General features: G+C 44.3%; 1 protein-coding gene and 1 long non-coding RNA gene across 2 annotated transcripts in view; one reads left to right on the top strand and one right to left on the bottom strand.

Annotated features, from left to right (window-relative positions):
* Nucleotides 1-24,280, top strand: part of slc38a4 (solute carrier family 38 member 4) — a 539,078-nt gene that overhangs the window by 142,005 nt on the left and 372,793 nt on the right. The window lies entirely within an intron of this gene.
* On the bottom strand, nucleotides 4,337-4,739 carry LOC132872844 (uncharacterized). Its single transcript, XR_009651496.1, has 3 exons — nucleotides 4,706-4,739; nucleotides 4,513-4,610; nucleotides 4,337-4,373 (listed from the first exon to the last, which is right to left on the bottom strand). It is a non-coding gene; the product is annotated as an uncharacterized LOC132872844 (long non-coding RNA).

Here is a 24,280-nt window from a genome sequence, read left to right as displayed (position 1 = left end):
CGGGGAGAGCCTCTTCTCTCCTCTCCCCCTCCCTTTATACTCCATCCCTGCAACACACACACACACACACACACACACAAATTGACATCAGGTGTAATGACCTAGCCACTTACTTTCCCTGACCCCGCCCTCCATTCACAGACTGCTGCTTGGCCACACCCCCGCTGCCACAGCATACCAATCAACTATGCTTTGCAATTCAGCATTTTGAGCATGGACTTACACAGGGTACCCCACTCAACCACTATACACAACTCAACCACACTTTGTAAGTCTCTTCACATGATATGCCTGGCCCACCAAGAGACACCACCCCTGGCCATAATTGTGAGGTAAACTTCATGTAGATTAATCCACTACCTTTAGCTGACTGAAAAGCTGTTGGTCTGTAAAACTGAGAAAACAGATATAGCTTGGTTAGAATCATAGTTAATTAAGTTACTGCATGAAGAAGTCAGTTTATGGCTACTTTTATGCTGTTTTAATGCTGTTTTAATCAGTCAATCAGTCATGGGCCTCTGTCAGTCAAATTTTGACTATGGATAACATCCGTTCTCTATCTATCCATGGAACTTTGGCAGCTATGGCTGTGGCTGCAGAGCCCTATGCATGAGTGGCAGTCCCTTCCATAAAAGGTTTCATAGGAAGGTGGTTGCTGTTGGTTTGAAAGCACTGCGCTCTCGACAGTGTGCCTGCCTGGTCGCTGCCTCTTCCAACAACCTAGTCTTGCCTGATTGAAGCTGCTGGTTTAGGGTGTATTTCCACTTTAGGTGATCTACTACAATCATCTCCCAAGACTTGACATCAATGTCCACTGCTTTCATGTCTCTTTTACAAACATCCTTGTATCAGAGGCTGGGCCGACCGACATTTCTCTTGCCACTTGTGAGCTCTCCATCGAGAATGTCTTTAGGGATATGACCATCTTCCATGTGGTGGACATGGCCCAACCAATGCAACCTGTGCTGTCTTAGAAGGGTGTAGATGCTTGGAAGACCAGCGACAGACAGGACTACATTGTTGGAAACTCTGTCTTTCCAAGGTATTCCAAAGATTCGCCTCATGCACCTTAGGTGGAAGGTGTTCAGTCTTCTCTCCTGTCTTGTGTATGTAGTCCATGATTCACTACCATACAACAGAGTGCTGATTACACAGGTATTGTACACTGACATCTTGGTTTTCACTGTTAGTTGAGGGTTTGTCCATACTCGGGTAGTGAGGCAAGCAAAAGTTATGGCTGCCTTGCCGATTCTCTTGTTGATCTCACTATCTAAAAATAGATTATCAGCAATGGTGGAGCCGAGGTATGTGAACTCGTGGATGACTTTGAGCATGTAATTGTTAATAGTGATAAGCAGTGGAGTCACGGTACCTTGTCCCAAGACAGTTGTCTTCTTCAAACTGATGGAGAGTCCAAAGTCTTCACAAGCCAGAGCAAAATGATTGATCAGTGTCTGTAGATCCTGTTGGGTGTGGGCTACTAACGCTGCATTGTCAGCGAACAACATGTCTCTCACAAGAGCTTCGCGTACTTTGGTCTTAGCTCTAAGTCGTGTGAGGTTGAAGAGCCTGCCGTCTGATCTGGTTCTCAGATAGATTCCCTCAGTCATTGTGCGAAAGGCATGTTTGAGAAGCAGGGCAAAAAAGATTCCAAACAGTGTGGGGGCAAGGATGCAACCTTACTTGTTACCATTGTGAATGTCAAAGGGCTCGGAAAGGTTTCCATTGAATAACACTGTCCACATCATGTTGGTGTGAAAGGACTTAATAAGGCATAACAGTTTTGGTGGGCAGCCGATCTTTGGTAGGATCTTGAAAAGGCCCTCTCTGCTTACCAGGTCGAATGCCTTTGTAAGGTCTATGAAAGCAACATAGAGTGGCATCTGTTGCTCTCTGCACTTTTCTTGAAGTTGTTGAAGGGAAAAGATCGTATCTACCATGGACTTGCCAACCCGGAAACCATATTGTGACTCAGGGTAGACGTGGTCAGCTAACATCTGCAAGCACACTAAGACAACTTGGGCAAAAACCTTGCCAATGATTGTGAGGAGGGAAATGCCTCTGTAGTTGTTGCAGTCACCTTTTCCACCTTTATTCTTGTAGAAGGTGATAATGACCACATCCCTCATGTCTTGTGGAACAGCTCCTTCATCCCAACACTGGAAAATTATCTTATTGAGAGAAAGCAAAAGGACAATTTTGCAATGCTTGATCAGATCTGAAGGGATCTCATCTCTCCCCGGGGCCTTGCCCGATGCCAAGTTGTCAATGGCCTTGCTAAGCCTGTCGGCTCTGCGTCAAGCTCTGTCATAGTCAGCAGGCAAGTAATACCGCTAAGGGCTGATGGGGACACTGAGCTCTCTCTAGAGTAGAGGTCAGAGAAATGTTCCACCCATCTTTCCATCTGTTGGGCTTTGTCTGTAATTACCGTCGGGGGCAGGCCAATGTGCCCGCATTGATGCGGCAAGCATGCGGTATCAACGCGGTACGTACCGCATCTGTTTTGAACTGAGCTGCAATGTACCCAAACGACCACCAGGTAGCACTTGGGAGCACTCGCCCCAGATAGCAAAATCCTCCGGCCCCCTCTACTCCCGGGGTAGCCTATTTGCATATGAATAGCAGTGAAACTGCTGCATCAATGGGTAGCCTATTTGCATATGAATAGCAGCGAAACCGCGCGTGGTCCGAGAATTGCCTGGCTTGCCTCGAATTTCCTCACTCAGTATTGGATGAAAACACTACTTTTAAGCCAAAGAAATCACTCGTGATTGGTTGGCAGATGCCACTAGGCCTAGGCTATTGGTTACCCTGGGTCATCATAACCACAACCTATATATATATATATATATATATATATATATATATATATATATATATATATATATATATATCTGTTGTGGTTATGATTAGCTATGATGCTGTATATTCATGTCATTGTTATCCTATCAATGACACACATTTATTGAGGAAGGAAAATTTGCAAGGAATGTTGTATCAAACAAGAGCTTTATTTTCAAAATCAGAGTAAGTACAAGACGTTAAAAAATAAACAAAATGGCAGCATTCAGTCAAAGAGACAAACAGTAGTTGCCTATACATTCTCTAGTGCAAGAGAGATGTGCAGGATACAAAACTAAACAAAAGCAAATAAGCACCGTATTTTAGTCCTACAGCTCCATGAAGTGCATGCTTGCGGTCTCTGAGCTGTGGGGAGCAGGCGGCATCGGACCGACATGCAGTCGTCTGTGGTGGGTTGCCCTGTACTTTGGATCTGCCTCAAGCCTTGATTGCAGCGTACCGGTAGCACATATGGCCCTTTTCCACTACCCTTTTTCAGCTCGCTTCAGCTCACTTCAGCCCGACACGGCTCGCGTTTCGACTACCTTAAAACAGCACGACTCAGCTCGCTTCAGCCCTGCTTAGCCCCCAAAACTCGCACGGTTTTGGAGTGGGGCTGAAGCGAGCCAAACCGAGCTGAGTGAGGCTGGGGACGTGAGCAGACACTCCCCTGTGCACTGATTGGTGAGGAGGAGTGTCCTCACAAGCCCTACGAGCACGCTGAGATCTGTAAACCCGGAAGAAGGAGAATTACGAATTACGAGAATTTCTGAAGCCTTATGCGCCTCGTCTCATCTATACGCTCTTGCCAGTATCTGTTGGCGTTGTCGGTGACAACAAGCCACAGCACCAAGACCAGCAACACTAACGACACCATGTCCTCCATGTTTATTGTTTACTATCCGGGCTGTGAGACTACCGCTTAAAAGATCACTGATGTCACTGTTTGCGCCGCTTAACGACATCACGTGATGTCCACCCACTTTCGCTAACTCCACCCAATGTGTCCACCCACTTCCAGCCAGCACGGTTCAGCGCGGTTGTAGTCGAAATGCAACTCCAACAGCCCCGCTCAGCTCGACTCAGCCCAACTCAGCACGGCATGGCTCAGCCGCGTTTGTAGTGGAAAAGCGGCAATAGTTCGCTGAGCTCCGAGTTACAGGATGGCGGAGGCTTAACGATCCACCCAGACACCCCATCCACCACCCCATTTTCCTCATCCGACATCAGGTCTACGGTAGCACACTGCCATACATCCATCTCGTCCATAGCAAGGACACCTCGTCTCGCGTCAAACAGCTGTAAAAACGATCGATAAAGAGAATAAGTACTGAGCAATGCACTGCGTATGGACACAACACATGAAAAACACTGAAAAAAAAAGTCACATTGACCAAAACTGAAAAATCTTACCCTCTTTCTTCTGGAGCGACTACGAGCCGGCTACTTCATTGCTTCCGCCTGCAACGAAAGATCAGGCTGCTGGTATCTGTAGCTCCTGTGTAAGGTTTCGTAATACGTCTTGCAGGCAGCTAGAAAAACAAATGAGAGTACGATTAACAACGTAGCAGTAGGCTAAGCATAATAAGGGAAAGGAAGAAGGGAAGTGTAGACAGCAGAGAAAGGACAGTATAGGCTACCATAATATTTAGTGAAATAGTTGTTACTTACACACAATGTTGTCTTTGTCAGCATCATGAAGATTTGGATTTGTCGACAAAGCCCGCACTAAATAGCTTGTCACGGCTTCGTTATGAGGCAAAGTTAGTCTGTGAAAACAAGATGGCTACAGTTAGGATCAGGCTAGGATCTGCATCTATTAACGTATCTCATACAGAATGAAAGCATATTCTTTAAATTTTACCCTTGCGCCGGCTCGTATCGCCTAGTGTTTGTCTCCGAGTTGTGAAGACGGCATACTGTTTCCTGTGAAAAGAACAAAACAACATTTTTAAGTCACTTGTCCCTCAGCTAGCTACTGGCTACTTTTAGCTTGGGCTAGCTGCTATGCTTACTTTTAGGCTATTTAGCTTAGCTAGCAGACACCGGACAAATTCTTACCGCAATCATGGGACTCTGCACCCGTCTTTTCTTCCTGGAGTTTGCGTTTTCCCCAAAGTTACGTCCCTCCAAAGCAGTCAATCTGTCTTCCACGGTGTTGAATCTGTCGTCCATAGAGTTGAATCTGTCGGTTACGAACGTAGTCAGCTCTGCAATCTGACGAGACAACCCACTGAGAGCAGACAGCAGTTTTCTCTCATCGGTCTGCGGACTTCCCGACACAGGTCCATCGCGTCCAGACACAGGAGTCGACGGAGAGTAGAATGCGAGGCGCCGTCCAGCCATTGAAGATCACCAAGCAGCAAAAATCCCAGAAACCAAGAGAAAGTTCCGGAGCACATGAAAACTACGGTACCTGGTAAGCTACGGTACACCTGTTTATACTGTATGAGCCACGCCCATGACCGCCTGGTCCTGGTCCAATCACATGCGAGGTTATTGTTATATGGTACATGCTCGCATGTTTGTGATATAAACCATTTTGGATATTTTTGAATATAGAAGTATGAAGTTCCTGCTTACTGACTGAATTAAATAATTCAATTATAAGTAATTTCAAGATTCCCCTGAAATAAACACAGAGGCCACAGATTAGGCTTCTTTTAAAAGCAGTTTGAGATGCATATGATTTTTTTAAACTATAGTTTCACAATCTTTTCATACTCAAATGGTCATGTTAACGATGGCCTATTCACAGTGTTCAAACTATGCCGATATTTTCGGGGGGTCCCTTTTTTTCCCTTGGGGGGGGTGCTTGTGCTTGCGCTTGTCTCAGAGTGCGGATCTCCAAACACATGAGAAGCCTATCTTACGCACATATCACACGGACTCCACACCTCCACACACGCATCGCGTCTGAAGTCATAACTCATCAGGGGAAATCATGTCCGCATTGGCATGTTCAAAAAACAACCTCGCATCAACAATGATATCAACGGGAACATTACCAGTGGTAACAATGGGAAAATTCTGGGGACACAAACTAGTAGAAAGGAAGTGTGTTGGCACTGTTGGCACACTTCCTTTCTACTAGTTTGTGTCCCCAACCTGGCAGCAGCAGTCGTTGTCATATCGGTTTATTTTATCTTTGATGTGAACACAACACTTCGGATATGCAAATGCTTCCCGTTACACACGATTGCTATGTCAATAAACATCATTTTGCCAATATTTTAGAGACCCCCCCCAACATTTCCCAAATCATGTTTTCAAGGGATCTCATGTCTGTTTCAGGGGATCTCGGATCCCCCGAGTACCCCCGTAGTTCGAACGGTGCCTATTCACTCTGCCATGGACATATTCATGCACTGACTGTGGTCATTTGACTGGTCTCATACTAAAATGGCCATGCTAATGATGGCCTATTCACTCTGACATGGACATATTCATGCACTGAGTATGGTCGTTTGAGGTGTCCAATGTGGGCATTTGCATGCATTGTAATTTATTGCATGGATATGAATTTAAATGTGTGTTTTACATTTGCATAGGATGAGTATGTGACTGAAGAGGGGGAAAGCCTTGCTGAGGAGCAGAGTGAAGCCTGTCCAGACATACAAGATGGAGAGGGGCAGGGGTTAAATTGGGCCGGGGCTGTCCGGGGCTGAGCCCCGGCACATAAGCTCGGAGCGGATGGCATATGATCACGCACACATCAAAAGCAACAAACCCTTTTCACGATTTTCAGTTCTGAATAATTAAATATCGTTTTATTAATCAATAAACCCATGACTTTTATGAGATAGATCATAGTTTTCCTGATAACAAGACGACCTGTCAAAGCTATTTAGAACAGAACTTGCGATCAGAGATTCTGGTTTCTGGAACACTGCGTGAGTTGCCAATTCCGCTTTTTATAAGCGACTTTGGGGTTTCTTTTTTTGTGAGCTCGCTTTAAAAAAAAAATCAGAAGTCGTGGTTTGCGGGTTTTTGGGCTTGCGTTTCAGCGTTGTGACTTGTTTATAATTTTCTCCGTACACCGTCTCCCCTTTTACCTGCATACGATCCTTGTTATTATTATGTATTCAATTATTTATTTGGCATGTGGTGCTTTTTGTATTGTCTAGAACATACATAAGATGAGCATATTATAGCAGCAAAATAGAAGCACAATCATTTGAATGCAGCAAAACTGCTGCATTCAAATGATTGTGCTTCTATTTTGCTGCTATAATATGCTCATCTTATGTATGTTCTAGACAATACAAAAAGCACCACATGCCAAATAAATAATTGAATACATAATAATAACAATAATAATAAATGCTTCCAATGTTATAGTGTTGTTTGTATTTGGTTGCATTCACTGCATGAATATATTTGATTGACAATTTGACTGACAGTGTTTTGGCATATTTAACATTTATCCTCCAAAATAAATCAACTGTTTTGGTTTAAGATTGTGCAAGCCTTCAAATTTTCTCACTGAACATTTCTCCTTCACATTTTTCACCTGTAGGCATGTGACAAGAATTAACATGATATTGCTCAACCTACCTCTGTAAAGTCAGCTAACAACTTATTAAAATGCACCAGAATTCAGCAAATAACATGTATGATAATAAAAAACTTCTGGGGGAGGACCCCCAGACCCCCCACTAATCATTTCCTTCAAACCAATGTACAACAACCTGTACAATCTGTTACATTGGCCAACCAATCTACATTCAAACTGCCATAATGTGTAGGGGGGCACTACAAGACACACATAGGCCTACAACACACAGATAAGGTGTATATCTCTGTGCAATATGATATGGTTATCAAATTAGAGGGTTATTTTCCAAAAAGTATATTGGGGCAGGGCGGCGGGGGCAGGGGCGGGTACGAGGCAGAGCCCCCCCACATAACCAATCCCAATTTAACCCCTGGAGAGGGGCATGGAAGTGATCAGTCCAGAAGTGAAAAACCAGAAGACTTGATGAAATTTCTGGCCATGATGCTTTTGTCATGGCAATCAGCCTTCAAGATTTCTGATAACGCCATCACATCGCTTCTTCTGTGCATCAAACAGTTTGTGTGGATACTTGGAAATGTTCTCTGTGTTAATTCCCTCACTGCCTTTTCCATCAATATTCCAGCAATATACAGGTTTTGTACTGTTGCTATTATTGATAGACATATACCCTTGGCTGCTACTTTCACAGTACACTGTTGAAACACATTATTGTTGCATTCATGTCTTTGTTATTTTTAGTACTAGTAAAAGTTTTTCATCTCACTGTGTACTATGTATGGCTTAAATGACAATAAACCTTCTTGACTTGACTTGTGTGCAGCAACTCAGTTTTAAAAAGCTTACAATTCTCAATTCTTACAATTAAGTTAATACCTTTTGGTAAAATGTTACCTGGGAACTCCCCCTGCTATCCTGATTTGCATTTGTATAGCCTTCCCTAGGCTTAGGGGAAGGGGGGTCATGGGGGACAACTGCCAAAGCAAGTTACACGTCCATTTCCGACAATTCACGGCAGTTTTCAGTGTTGCCTGCAAATTGCTGTAAATTGTCATAAACCTGAAATTCCACAGAAATCTACAGTCCTGTTTGCTCCCGTAAATCCCACTTTTCATGCAGTGTCATTTCTGCCGCGCATTAAGCTGGAATGCTGAGAAATTAAATGAAACGTCACTGCATGATAACTAGGCTATGTGTTTAAATTCCACTTGTGCAAAAATGCTCAGCCTTCGTCCCAACAGTTTAATAGCCTATCTTAACTTTTGTCATTAGATGCGTAAAATAGCGTAAATTATAAACCAAGTTTCACTAGTTCGCCCTTGAGTGCTTGGTGTACAGTAAGCATGTTTGGCATGTCAGCTGGCCTCGGTACCTGGATGCTTTCAGCGGAGATCATACGGGATGAGATCCGCTTCACACACCCCCTATTGAGGTATTTCACCTGATGTCACAGGGTCACGTGACGCCCCGGTGTCCACCATTTTGGACGGCAAGCTAGCTAATGTCAACAACAGTAGCTAGTATGTTACTGTAGCAATATTTACGTTCAGTCATTTGGATGACTGTTAAAACCTTTCAGTCTCAAGTTTTTCCTTTACTGGATTTACTAGTTTACTGAGCTAGCGTGCGATGGCTCCCGGCTTGGCCGGCGAGCGCGCGATGGCTCCCGGCTTGGCTGGAGAGCGCGCGATGGCTCCCGGCTTGGCCGGAGAGCGCGCGATGGCTCCTGGCTTGGCCGGAGAGCGCGCGATGGCTCCCGGCTTGGCCGGCGAGCGCGCGATGGCTCCCGGCTTGGCCGGCGAGCGCGCGATGGCTCCCGGCTTGGCCGGCGAGCGCGCGATGGCTCCCGGCTTGGCCGGCGAGCGCGCGATGGCTCCCGGCTTGGCCGGAGAGCGCGCGATGGCTCCTGGCTTGGCCGGAGAGCGCGCGATGGCTCCCGGCTTGGCCGGCGAGCGCGCGATGACTCCCCGCCTGCCCGAGCGCGCTAGCTCAGTAAACTAGTAAATACAGTAAAGGAAAAACTTGAGACTGAAAGGTTTTAACAGTCATCCAAATGACTGAACGTAAATATTGCTACAGTAACATACCAGCTACGTTGTTGTTGACATTAGCTAGTGCTAACAGCTAGTTGCTAATACACTGCTACAACTACACCGACCCTAATAATACAGTTCTTAGTCATTGCCTGGTAACAGCAAATTTATAACGGGCCATGTCTCAACAGACTAAGAAGTTATTTCAATGACATTTAATAACATTTTGTTTATCCTGAGGACCGAAAGTAAATGAAAATGTGAACAAACCTTAGCTGTAATAAGATGGCGACCACCGGCTCCAGGGACGACCCGCTGATGTAGGCATGTTACCCAGCCTGACACAAAATATTTGTAGGCATCCAAACTCTTATACGCTTTCAGATCAATACCTGTGTATGGCGATGGGTTTTTAACGACATAGGTATACAGATCACGTGGGCCGAAGTCAGGTAAAGACAAGGGCTTCGTGTACTTCCGTACGTCAGTGAACAATCCTGGTGGAAGCAGGTAAACGTTGTTCTCTAAGCCTGCTAACCTCAATTTTTGCAAATACCTCTCCCTCTGCTCGCCCTGTAAATGCCCTACGTCGCTGGATAGTGAAGGTGTTTTCTGCATCTCGCTCCTTTTTCTTTTATGTTTTTCGTTTGTCGCCTTCCTCGCATTCAAACTGATTCGAGCCGTGCCGTCCAAAATGGCAGCGTCACATGACTTGGTCACGTGAGTGAAATACCTCAATAGAGGAATTGCAGCTGGGTGCTCTAGTGAAATGGAGGAGAAGGGGGAGGTGGTGGGACAATTCAAGAAGCCTTCGCGCATGACAGGTGAAAGGAGCAGGAGGGATTAAATCTCCGGGAAGGCGGGAGCAGGTAATGACAGCTGTCAATCACTCCGCAGGCTTCCTCCCGAACTACGTTTATACAAACAACATTTATTTTAAATACCGAAATCACGCACAGCCACTTCACCTCTCTAACTTAAATCCTGGAAGTGTGCTAGAGAATACTGTGCAGTTTAATGATCTCGTTATCAGCTGAATCGGCATGCGCTAGAATATTAATGTTATAAATTAAGTTGGGATATTTATTAATAACTAACATAACCAGACGAACTGTCTTCACCTACAAAACAACAGCAGTGTCTGTACAAAAAATTAAGTGACGGGGCATGCCAAACAAACTGTGCAATTGCAATTTTTTTTTTAACAGCTGCATGGAGGAATGGAGGTGAGAGGAGAAATTGGCGCATCTGCTCAAGTTTGTGGCGTGCAATTATCAACTCGTATGCGTTCAATTGTCTCTGTTATTAGTTAGCAATAGAGGTAATTTGCTATCACCAAATCGCCGATTATCAACGAAAGGAGAGGGAGAGATGGCGGGCGCACATGTTTTGGCGGCCACTGACAAAGCCTACTTCAGTGTTATGCTGCCCCCATGGCTGCAAGTTGTAACTGCACCCTTACCGCAGTTTACCGCGAGGGCCCCTACCGTTCTGCGGCAGACAGGCGAGCATTCTGAGTATGTCACTAGCGGTACCTCCCTGAGGATGCTTTGATAGGGGGTGTCTTATTCTGGGCAGGTCCAATTGCTGTCTTTATGCCTTCATACATTCCTCTGATGTTTCTGGTGATTGCAGAAGTCTGAATAGACTCACTAAGCTCAGTCCAGTACTCATTCACACAGTGCCAGGCAGTGTGCTGAACCTTACTTCTTGCGGCCCTTAGGACTTGTAAGTTCCTCTGGCTGGGTGATTGCTTGTACACCACGAGGACAGTACGCTTGGCATCAATGACAGGGGTTAGTTCAGCTGACTTGGCTTTAAACCAGTCATGTGTCTTCTATGTCTTTCTCCCAAAGGTAGATAAGGCTATACAGTGCACTGTATCATGCACAGTCTCCCACATTTCAGAGGCAGAATTTCCAGATGGCCAGTCATCAAGATCTTTTAGAAAGGAATCAGAGAACTGTTCTACGAGGTCAGGTTGGGTCATTTTGTTTATATTGACATGGGGCTTCCCCTGAATCTTGGAACAATAGAACTTCTTCAGAAGTAGTCTTATCCTGCAACACACTAAGGAGTGTGTCACAATCTGCGCTGTGGTAAGAGCAAGCGTGGAGAACATTCTTGATGGTGGCCTGCCTCAGCAGGATCAGGTTGAGTTGATGCCAGTGTTTAGATCAAGGGTGTCTCCATGAAACCTTATGCTGGAGTTTTGTTTGGAAGAAGGATTCGTAATGCAAAGATTGTGAAAGGGGCAGAGCTCCAGGAGCCATTGTCCATTCTCATTCATTTTTCCCATGCCAAAATGGTCTGGACAAGGTGGCCATAAGGAATGGTCAGCACCAACTCTGGTGTTGAAGTCTCCCAGAAGAACAAGCTGCTCCTTGCTAGGGATGCTTGTAATGATGGATGAAAGGTTACCATAGAATCTGTCCTTCACATCAGGCAAGGCAGAGAGCGTTGGGGTGTACATGCTGACAAGGGTAACAGGCTCTTGGTTGCTGTTAAGGCAGAGGGTTAGAAGTTGTTCTGAGCCACTGCTGCCTAGTTCTACCATAGAGACAAGGTTATTCTTTACGGCGAAGCCTACTCCATGCTCTCTTGGCTTGGAAGAGCTCTTACCCTGCCAGAAAAATGTATAGTCCTTCTGCTTTAGTGTACCTGTTTCGGCAAGCCATGTCTCTTGAAGAGTGGCAATGTCCACGTTAAGCTTCTTGAGCACCTTGTTTATGACAGCTGTCTTCCTGGTGTCACTAATATCTTGAAGGTTCTCAGAAAGCCCGGTCATCAGTGTCTGGACATTCCAGGTTCCCAGGTTTAGAGCTGGTCTCTTACGATGAATATCTTTATTTGCTGGTGCAGCAAAATCGGTCCACTGTTCGGGTAAACCCTAATTTCCATGCACCCAATGAAGAAGGTAGACCGTGGCGAGGCAGCGCCTTATTGGCTGGGGGCTGCCCAGCTTAAGGCAGGCAGTAGCTGTGCAATGAGATCCGAAAATCTCTCCCACCATTGAGAGCAACCCCTGGTGCTATTGCTCTATGCCAATCGAGCATATGGCTTATAACTGGTAACTGCTGCTCTCCATGTTGTGCCAACACAGATAGTGAAGCTGGCATGTTCTCTCCAGATAGAGGTAATGATATCATGGTGGATGTAAGCCTGGGCAAAATGATATGGAGAACAAGCTGTAGCCCATGTAGCATGCCCCTCTTCTCCATGACACAAGTGGATCCAACGGAACAACAGAGCTGTTACAGTTTGGCACCAGAGAGGTCGCAGGAGTTGCCAGAATGAAGTTGGAGGTAACAACAAACTGCCTTGGGGACTCCGACTCCCATTTTACATGCTGGCCATTGGCTCACGAGGAGCTCATCTGCCCTTTCACAGGTCTTGTTTTTAATCCTGCTGGGTGACATGCCACCATCCTCACCAGTGAACTGGAGAACACTGGTGGGGGAGCTGGTTTAGACGCCAGCTACCCGTCCATGCAGCAAGTTGTACTGGGTTACATGTTACCAGTAGTAGAGTCAGCTGACCTGACCTGACCTGAGGTTTTAGTCAAAATTAAATAAATTAATATGACTATGATATAAATAAAGGGTGGCACGGTGGTGTAGTGGTTAGCACTGTTGCCTCACAGCAAGAAGGTCCGGGTTTGAGCCCCATGGCCGGTGAGGGCCTTTCTGTGTGGAGTTTGCATGTTCTCCCCGTGTCCATGTGGGTTTCCTCCGGGTGCTCCGGTTTCCCCCAAAGTCCAAAGACATGCAGGTTAGGTTAACTGGTGACTCTAAATTGACCGTAGGTGTGAATGTGAGTGTGAATGGTTGTCTGTGTCTATGTGTCAGCCCTGTGATGACCTGGCAACTTGTCCAGGGTGTACCCCGCCTTTCGCCTGTAGTCAGCTGGGATAGGCTCCAGCTTGCCTGCGACCCTGTAGAACAGGATAAAGCGGCTAGAGATAATGAGATGAGAAGTAAATTAAGTAAAATGCAGCAATACATATATAACATGAGCCAATATATTGTATAATAATTCAATCTATAAATAATGCTAAATGATTATTATAAAATATTATTTCACCAACCTGGTGACTTGTCCAGGGTGTACCCTGCCTTTTGCCCGTAGTCAGCTGGGATAGGCTCCAGCTTGCCTGCGACCCTGTAGAACAGAATAAAGCAGCTAGAGATAATGAGATGAGATGAGATTATTTCACCAACCTGGTGACTTGTCCAGGGTGTACCCTGCCTCTCGCCCATAGTCAGCTGGGATAGGCTCCAGCTTGCCTGAGACCCTGTAGAACAGGATAAAGCGGCTAGAGATAATGAGATGAGATGAATGAAGTTTGGAAGACAGCATTGGGAAACCAAGACAAATAAAACTTGCTACTCAGATTTTTGATATGATGGATGATTCATCCATAAAGCACAATAAAAATTGACAGCACAGTCACCAAACATGAAGCCAAACAGTAAAAATTTAATAATAAAACCTGGGTTTTTTTTACTTCATCTCATAAATTGTGTTCAATTATTATGAAATGTGGATAATGGCATCATTTTTATAATCAGTCATAAAAATAGTTTGGGATTTTTATTATGCATGAAACATTTTGTCCATCACCTGCATACAAATTTGATGACTAAGTCACCAAACAGGAAGTGAAGCATATCTCAGCAATGCTTTTACATGTTGACATCAAACGTCTCACATATATTTACCAACATAATCTAAAGTTGCAAAACAGGATTTAACTTCATTTTCAATTTGTGGGGGGGCTAATGAAAACAGGAAGTGAGGCAATTTCACAGCAACAGCTTAATGTTTTGACTGCAAATTTAGGGCCTGGTCTCACAACACCGACAACTATAACTATACCTATAACTACAACTATGACTATGCCTATGCCTAAATTTAGTTCCGGTCTGGAGCAGTTACACCACAACTATAATCCCAACTATAATATCGGTTGTTCCTGCCATTCAGGTAAATAAATGTGTGCAACTTAGCAATAGTCATGGAAGTTTTTTCCAAGTAGTAGCATGTTATTCCGGGTCACACTGTACAGCTTGGACTTCAAAACAACCCATGTACATACTCCAGTGGTTGACAAAATATGGATAGGTCATGGGCTATGGAAATATAATAAAAGGGGATACAAAATATGGAGTGGTTATGGATTTTAATACAGATGCATCATGGATACTAATAATTTACAGACTGGTCACGGGCGTTTCAGTATATTACAGATTGGCTACCGATTTCATACAGATGATGCATCATGGATAAAAAATTAAGAAGTCTAAAACAATTAAATGCTTAGACTGCTGAAGTTCATAATTAAAATATCTTACCTACATTTATAAGTTTACTTTATTAATTGATGTTTCACAGAAAATCACATATCCATACATAAAAGATCTGTGCTTTGCATTATATATTTTTTTATTTTCTGTGAATCTGTATTCCATGATTTTATGATGCAACAAGGATGTACCAAAACGCCCAGGAAAAATAGCACATGCTCAGACAATGTCACATGTAAACAATTACTTGATTGGTCAGATGTTTTATCGGATCAGGTCAAGGTCTGGAAAAATTGCTCCAGAAACAATCTTACCTATGCCAATAAACCCAGGCCTGGGCTATAGGTATCATTATCGGTCTGGTGTGACCACCAACCATATAAACTGCATGGGGCCAATTTACTTAGTTATCGTTATAGTTATAGTTATCAGTATTGTGGGACTGGGCATTTAGTGTACTGTATCTTCTTGGAAGTGAGTGGCTTCTGGTCTTTCTCTGACAAAGTGCCTGGCCCCCTTAATCACTGCTTACAGCTATACTTCCTTTATTTTATTTTATTTTATTTTTTATAAAGTTTGACATTGCAGCAATATTTTAAATGTGGTTTGGCCTTTCCATATTCACCTAACTGTAGTCTAACCCTGAATTCACACCAGACCAGTTACAGGACTGTCCAGTCAATCCACATGTCTTTCACACATGCTACCCATTACAATATTGATTCTAATTTTATTCAGGAAAACTAATGCCCATATGTACAACCATGCCAGTGAAACATTCGGGATATAGAAGTTAGACCAGTTGTAATTACTGCACAGCTCAATTAAAATGCAGGACAAGAGAGTGTAGGCAGTGATTACATAGTATTTGGCATCTTTTTACTGTTTATGCACAAATATCCTTTCCTGTACTAACAATTTCTAAGTAATGACAAAAAGGAGAAGATTCATAATCTACAGGCAGTTGGGTTGATCAGGGGTTGTTAAATTTTTTGTATCCAGAGACTCCTTTAACTGTAAAATATATTCTACAAATTCCATTGATACATATTGATTTTATAAACATAAACAGAATATTTTAATATTATATTATTATTTAAGTGTATACATGTTACATGTAACCACTATGTTATGCTGGTTATCTACTAGAGCCATAGAGCTTTTTAATTCCTTAAGTGTGGATTAGTGACAAGTCAAATAGACTAATTATTAAGTTGTATAATAAGAACTCAATAATAAGAACATAATAAATTTTATAAAGTTGGGTTGTGATTTCCAGCACTGTAATATATATATATATATATATATATATATAACAATTAAATAAATAAAACCATCATGTACTGCTTTAAAATTAAGTTGAAAGCATATAGAAAGAGGCGGCATGGTGGTGTAGTGGTTAGCGCTGTCGCCTCACAGCAAGAAGGTCTGGGTTCGAGCCCCGTGGCCGGCGAGGGCCTTTCTGTGCAGAGTTTGCATGTTCTCCCCGTGTCCATGTGGGTTTCCTCCGGGTGCTCCGGTTTCCCCCACAGTCCAAAGACATGCAGGTTAGGTTAACTGGCGACTCTAAATTGACCGTAGGTGTGAGTGTGAATGGTTGTCTGTGTCTATGTGTCAGCCCTGTGATGACCTGGCGACTTGTCCAGGGTGTACCCTGCCTTTCGCCTGTAGTCAGCTGGGATAGGCTCCAGCTTGCCTGCGACCCTGTAGAACAGGATAAAGCGGCTAGAGATAATGAGATGAGATATAGAAAGAATGGTTTCAGTGGGTTCATACAAATAGCAGCAATAAGGAAAACATCACAATTTATATTTGCATATGCCGGGGGGGTGGGTGGTTATATCTTCCTGAGAACCAAATGTTCCCAGAAGAATAGGAATATCAGAGTTTTGACCTTGTGTGTGTTCATGCGAGCGAGAGAGAGAGAGACTGAGTGAACTCAGTTAATGTTCCAGCTGTATTGTTATTTGGCCATTTAGGAAAAATCATTAGGTGTGTTGGATCCTCCTAGGCTGGCGAGACATAGTCAGTCAGGGCAAACTTTTATAAATTATGGCCCTATTATCCATAGCAATCTTCTTATGGTGAGCTACTCGTGTCTTACACTCAATTCATGACCTTTCATGAGCCCCAAACCAACTACCCATACCAACAGAGTGATAATGTCTCTCACTGCCCCTTCGATGAACCACATGGCCATTGTTGTTTATTAGAATCAAATGCAGCAACACATCATCTAAGGGAAGCCTTGCCCTCACTGCACCCAATCAGTGACTGATTACAGAGTAGGCATTCACATTACAGAGGTGCATACAGTACATAATCTCTGCACTCAGTGAAGTTAAAAAAAAAACTAAACATACTTTGACCTAACAAACCTATAATACTTGAATGATCACACATTAAAAAAAAAAATATATATATATATATATATATATATATATATATCATACTATACATTATACATTAGTATCATACTTTTATGCTAATATATATATATATATATATATATATATATATATATATATATATATATATATATATTAGCATAAAAGTATGATACTAATGCAAAAAATATGACCCAAATATTGATTTAAATAACTGATTTTAAAATTTGGATGACTTTAAAAGTACATTCAAAATAAATCATAATTTAAACATATTGTGCTTCCACTGAGCAGAAGATATGATCATTTTAAAAAGCTGAAACTGACTAACCATTAAGGAGCACTACAGTTTCCACAACATGGATTTCTGTGTGATATTGAGAAAACAACTTTCTTTATCATGAAATCGAGAGAAAAATAAGTTGTTGTCTCAATTTAAAAAATTGTTATATCAAGGAAACAAGTTTTGTTATGTTGATATCAAGCCCTGTGATGACCTGGCGACTTGTCCATGGTGTACCCCGCCTTTCGCCCGTAGTCAGCTGGGATAGGCTCCAGCTTGCCTGCAACCCTGTAGAACAGGATAAAGCGGCTAGAGATAATGAGATGAGATGTTGATATCACAAGCAAAAAAATAAATAATGCACGGCCTTTCTGGACTTCCATATGGTTTGGCTCAGTATGAGACAATAAATCTGGTGCCAGTATACGTGTTAATTATTTTTAAAAATCTTAAACATTAATATATAACTTATTCAGCCAAGCTGTTCTGTATTGTGTATTATGAGACCTTAACTAATACAGTCCCTAATGAAATTAGCTGTTAAGTTATACAAATTGGATAGCCTTAGGATATTATGGAGTCAGAGGAGTGCCATTAAAAAGAATGTGGTAGTGGTTTGAATTGGGGAGGAAAGGAGAGGATTTGCTTCCTCCATGTGTACACTGGCCATTATCTGGCCTTATTATTTTACAGTTTTAGTCTTTTTTTAAAGGCACTCTTATGACAGTGTTCCATTTCCCCCCACATCATTTTTCCATGTAAAATAACTTGAAAATTACTAATTATTTATTTCTATGTACATGGCTGTGTAGTGTAATGGGTAGTGTCACTGCCTCTGACAGGTAACGTGATTTACATTGATTATGTTGTTACAATGGCACCTATCAAGGGCTGGGTCAGAAGTTTACATACAGTGACATGAATGTCATTTTGGATATGAATGTCATGGCAGTATTTGGGCTTTCAGTAATTTCTTTGAACTGTTCTTTTTCTGTGGCAGAATGATTGTACAGCATACATCTTTAATAAAAAAACACTAGAATTTGATGCATAAGTTTTAATTTTCTTTGGGTTTTCTGAAATCAACACGGTCAAAATTATACATACAGTGTCAACAATTTACATATGCTCACTTAGATGATTAATTCAGAGGTGCTGAAACTTCCAAAATGTCTCTTATCTTGCCAAGGCCGAGGTCTCTTAACTTCCTGTTAGTGATCATGATTGACTACAGCTGGTAGCTTCTATCTGCCTTCATAAAAAGGGTTTGTTTACAGCACTCATTGGATTGACCAATACACAGTAAAATGGGAAAGTCCAAAGAGCTGAGTGCAGATCTGAGAAAGAGGATCACAGATATACACAACTCCAGAATGTCTCTTGGAGCCATTTCTAAACAACTGCAAATTCCAAGATCAGTTCAAACAACTGTATCCAAATTATTGTGAAGTGTAGTCACTTTGCCAAGCCACTTTACTTCAAGAAAACCCAAACTGTCATCCTCAGCTGAAAGGAAATTGGTTTGGATGGTCAGGAACAACCTAGGAACCACCATGGCACAGCCCTGCCATGAACTGGAAGCTGATGGATCACTGTCTACAATTCAGATCACCATGAATTAAGAGGCTGCTATCCAAGAAATAACCCCCTGCTCCAAAATTTACACTTTCAAGCTTAACTAAAGTTTGAAGCTGACCACCAGGACAAAGAAAAAGCCTTCTGAAGGATGGCTGTATGGTCAGGTGAGACAAAGATTAAGTTGTTTGGCCACAATGACCACCATGTACAGAGGGACACTGTACCAGCTGGTGGTGGTGGTAGGATCATCATGCTCTGGGGCTGTTTTGCTGTCAGTGGAACTGGTTCATTGCACAAAGTGGATGGAATAATGAAGAAGAAGGACTAATTATTCAACATAAACCATCAGAAACTTGAACACAACTTGGGACTTACAACAGGACAATGAACCCAAACACGCATCAGAGCTGGTTGTGGAGGATAAAGCAGGCTAACATTAAGCTTAAAACAAGTCCTGACTTCAACCCTATTGAAAATATATGGACCGTGCTTGTAAGTTGAGTCCATGCCAAGAAAAAAAAATTAATTGAACTCTACCAATTCTACCATTAAGAGTCATGAAATGCCCAACCAGATTTCTGTCAAAAGCTTATTCATGGTAAACAAAAATGTGGTCAAGGTGAATCCTGCGAAGAGACATTTTACCCAAATATTAGGTGTGCTGTATGTATATTTTTGACCCTGTATGTATAATTTTGACCCTGTGTTGATTTCAGAAAACCCAAAGAAAATTAAAACTTGTGCACCAGATTCTAGTGCTTTTTTTTAATTAAAGATGTTAGCTGTACATCACTCCCAATGTTTTCCAGCTGACTTGATGTACAGTGGCGCAGAGATATGAAGTTTATCTTCTCATGTTGAAAATATTTTCATTCATTCGTTTCACTCACTTGTGAATATATTCACCAGTCAAAGATAAACTTCATATCTTCACGCAACCATCAAATTTCCTCTATGTACATTTTTCTTATATTACATATGCATATACATATTGTAGTAAGACCCTGATGTGGGTGTAGCACAAAAGCACGGCAGGCGAGAGTTGATGGTTCTGCAAACACTTTTTATTTTAGCTTTTCAGCTTGCTTTTGCTCACTTTCTCTTTCTTTTTACTCATTCATTCACTCACTCACTCACACATGCATTGTGGTCGGGGAGAGAGCCCCTTTTCTCTGCTCTCTCTCTCCTTTTATGCTCCATCCCTGTAACAAACACACACACACACACACACACACACACACACACACACACATTAATTGACAGCAGGTGGAATGACTTAGCCACTTACCTTCCCCGACCCCACCCTCCATTCACAGACTGCTGCTTGGCCATGCCCCACTGCCACATACCCCCACCGCCCGACTCAGGCCAGGGAGCCATCCGGCCTGAAGCTGACTCCCCCCCCCGATGGGACAGGAAGTCCACCACCACCATCTGTGCCCCCGGCCTGTGGATCACCTTGAACATAAATGGCTGGAGGGCGAGATACCAACGGGTGATCCGCGCATTGGCATCTTTCATGCGGTGGAGCCACTGGAGGGGTGCATGGTCCGAACAGAGAGTGAAAGGGCGCCCCAGCAGGTAGTATCGGAGGGCGAGGACCGCCCACTTGATGGCAAGACACTCCTTCTCAATGGTGCTGTACTTGCTTTTGCGCATCGACAGTTTCCAGCTGATGTACAGCACGGGCCACTCCTCACCCTCCACCTCCTGGGACAAAACGGCCCCCAGCCCTCTGTCCGATGCATCAGTCTGCAAAATAAAGGGGAGAGAGAAGTCAGGGGAGTGTAAATGTGGCCCCCCACACAGTGCAGCTTTTACCTCGGAGAAGGCCTGTTGGCACTGCTCCGTCCACTGGACCGGATCTGGAGCCCCCTTTTTAGTGAGATTGGTGAGCGGGCTGGTGACATCCGAATAATTAGGTAGAAATCTACAATAATAGCCAGCCAGCCCCAAGAACCATCTCACCTCCTTTTTGGTCTTGGGCCTTGGGCAGGCCACAATTGCTGCAGTCTTGTTAATTTGGGGATGCACCTGCCCATGGCCCAAGTGGAACCCCAGATACCATACTTCCACCTGCCCAATCACACACTTTTTTGGGTTAGCTGTGAGGCCCGCTCTCCTCAGCGACTTTAGAACAGCCCTCAGGTTTTCCAAGTGCCGCAGTCAATCATGACTGTAAATTATGATGTCATCTAGATAGGCGGCAGCGTGAGGGCGGAGGACCCTGTCCATAAGCCACTGGAATGTAGCGGGCGCCCCAAACAACCCAAAAGGGAGCGTGACAAATTGGTGTAAACCAAACGGTGTGGAAAAGGCCATTTTCTCTTGGGATAGAGGAGTCAAGGGGATCTGCCAATATCCCTTTGTTAGATCCAGTGTTGAATAAAAGTGAGCAGCGCCTAACTGATCAAGTAATTCATCAATGGGTTATGCATCAAATTTAGACACTGCGTTGACCTTTCTATAGTCCACACAGAACCGGACCGACCCATCAGTCTTGGGAACCAGGACCACTGGGCTGCTCCAGTCACCGTGGGACTCCTTGATTATGCCTATTTCGAGCATGGCCTTGAGTTCATCCCGAACCACCTTTTTCTTGTGTTCAGGCAAGCAGTAAGGGTGGCTACGCACTACCACCCCCGGGGGCGTTTCGATGTGGTGTTCTATGAGGTGGGTATGACCAGGAAGGGGCGAGAACACATCGGAAAATTCCTTCTGCAACTTGACTACCTCCATGAGTTGGGCCGGTGAGAGGTGGTCTCCACAGGGGACCAGAGTGGTCTGAGATGTTATCTTTTTCACCTCCGGCCCCAGCTCTGCCTTCTCTGGAACTATTGACACCAAAACCACGGGAACCCTCTCATTCCAGAGTTTTAAAAGGTTGAGGTGGTAGATTTGCAGTGCCCCGCCCATATCCATTCACATCACCTCATAGTCGACGTCCCCGACTCGCCATGTGACCTCGAAGGGCGACTAATTTAGAACTCGACGTGGGCAATAATACGAGCACTTTGTCTCCTGGTGTGACCTCTCTAAGGCGTGTGCCCCTGTCATACAGCCAGCTTTGACGTTCTTGTGCCTGCCGCAAATTCTCCTGGGTTAGGTGCATGAGGGTGTGGAGTTTTGCGTACAGGTCAAGAACATACTGGATTTCATTTTTACTAGATGAAGGTCCCTCCTCCCAATTTTCCCGTAGCACATCCAGAATGCCACGTGGCTTACGCCCATATAATAATTCAAAGGGAGAAAACCCCGTAGAGGCTTGCAGGACCTCTCGTACTGCGAATAACAGGAGCTCGAGCCACTTATCCCAATTACGCACATCTTCACCTACGAATTTCCAGATTATGTTCTTGAGTGTTTGGTTAAATCTCTCTACTAAGCCATCCATTTGTGGGTGATAGGCACTGGTGCGAATAGACTTAATCCCCAGTAACCCATACAGTTCGCGCAGTGTGCGTGACATAAATGAAGTGCCTTGGTCTGTCAGGATTTCTTTTGGAATCCCGACGCGGCAGATAAAGTGGAAGAGTGCTTCCGCAATACTGTGTGCTGAGATATTGTGGAGAGGCACTGCTTCTGGATATCGCATTGCATAGTCCACCAGAACTAAAAGTGATATCCCTGTGCTGACCGATCTACTGGCCTGATGAGATCCATCCCAATTCACTCAATTGGGGTCTCGATTAGAGGGAGAGAGTGCAACGATGCTTTTGGAGTGGCCACGGGATTTACTAATTGGAATTCACAGCATGCCGCACACCACCGACGGACATCCCAGCGAATCCCTGGCCAATAGAACCGGGCCATTATTCGGGAGAGTGTTTTATCTTGCCCTAAGTGTCCAGCCATGGGATTAAAGTGAGCCGCATGGAATATGAGTTCCCTACAGCTCTTTGGGATTAACAAGTGGGTTATTCATTTGTTAGTTTGAGTGTCCTGCGTCACTCGGTACAATCTATCTTTAATAATAGCAAAATAGGGGAAGGTCGGTGCCGCGCTTGGCTGAAGTGTTTGACCATCGATTACTCTCACTTGGTCAAATGCATGCCGCAGAGTCTCGTCTCACAACTGCTCTAATGGGAAATCCCCAAGGGAATCCCCAAGAGAGGGAGGAGGAGCGGGCTGCTCCTCACTCTGACAAGATGTTGACATAGGCAGCTCTGTGACAGCTTCTCCAGTCAATGCCACACTGGGATCTTTCCATGACCTACTAGTGCAGGACCCACTATGTGTTAAATATTCTATCAGCTTTTTAAACCCTGGCCAATCAGTACCCAAAATCAATGAGTGGGTGAGACGAGGACTAACCGCCACCTTTATTCTATGCATTTGGCCACGGAATAGAATATGGACAGACACTAGAGGGTACTGGTGAACATCCCTGTGCACACACAACACTTTCACCACTTGTGCTCCCCCCAATGCCTCACCTTGCACCAGGCATTGGTGAATTGAGGTCTGATTACAACCGGAATCCACCAAAGCGTGATATGTATCCCCTTGAATACTCACTGGTGTGCGATACGTTCTGGCCCAATCGGGGGAAGTTTCTGGCATGTCGGGGATCCGGATTACAGCACCCATCTCCTTTACAGAGCTCTGACCCTGGAGATGCTCCGATTCCCCACCATGCCAGCACACCGGCCCAGGCTTTCCCTCTGCACTGGTGTTATGGGTGTCACTCACCTGAGGGGGAGACAACACAGACACGGAAGAGGGAGAGGGGAGGACACAACGGGTGCAACAGGCTGGCTGGGGAGGAGCCAGCCGCCGCCTCCGTGGCAGGGGAATGGGGTGGAGAGGGGGACAAGAGATGGGGGAAAGAAAGAGAGAAGAGGAAACACGTCTTTCTGCCATTGGAACTGCTGCCATGTGGTCCTCTGCCAGCTCGATAGCTTGATCCAGCGATGCTGGGCGATGACACTGGACCCACTCTGTTGTTCCTTCCAGATGCTGCGCTATGAATTGCTCCAGTGTCACCAGGTCGATAACTCCCTCGGCATCATGGTCGTCTGCCCTCAGCCACCGCCAGCAGGTGTCCCAGAGTTGTTGCCTGTGAGAAGGTAGCTCTGCCCTTCTCATGAGTGTAGTGTTTTATAGATTTTATGGTGTTTATATATGAATTATGGACATTTGTGGACTTTTTCCTTCTTTGATTAACTGTGTGTATCACGGTAGCACCGCAAGACAAGGAAGGGCTACGAGAGACATTGAGCGCCTGCACGCATGCATACACATGCACACTACACACATGCTACCCACATACACACAGCCTTTAAAGTTTGCCTACACTATTTGCAGCATGAAAGTTGTCTCCAGTTGACCTACAG

Source organism: Neoarius graeffei, chromosome 2 (genome assembly GCF_027579695.1).
Source record: "Neoarius graeffei isolate fNeoGra1 chromosome 2, fNeoGra1.pri, whole genome shotgun sequence".
In the NCBI taxonomy this organism is placed as follows: Eukaryota; Metazoa; Chordata; class Actinopteri; order Siluriformes; family Ariidae; genus Neoarius; species Neoarius graeffei.
Note: the sequence above shows the minus strand (reverse complement) of the source record. Positions and strands in the feature narration are given on the sequence as shown.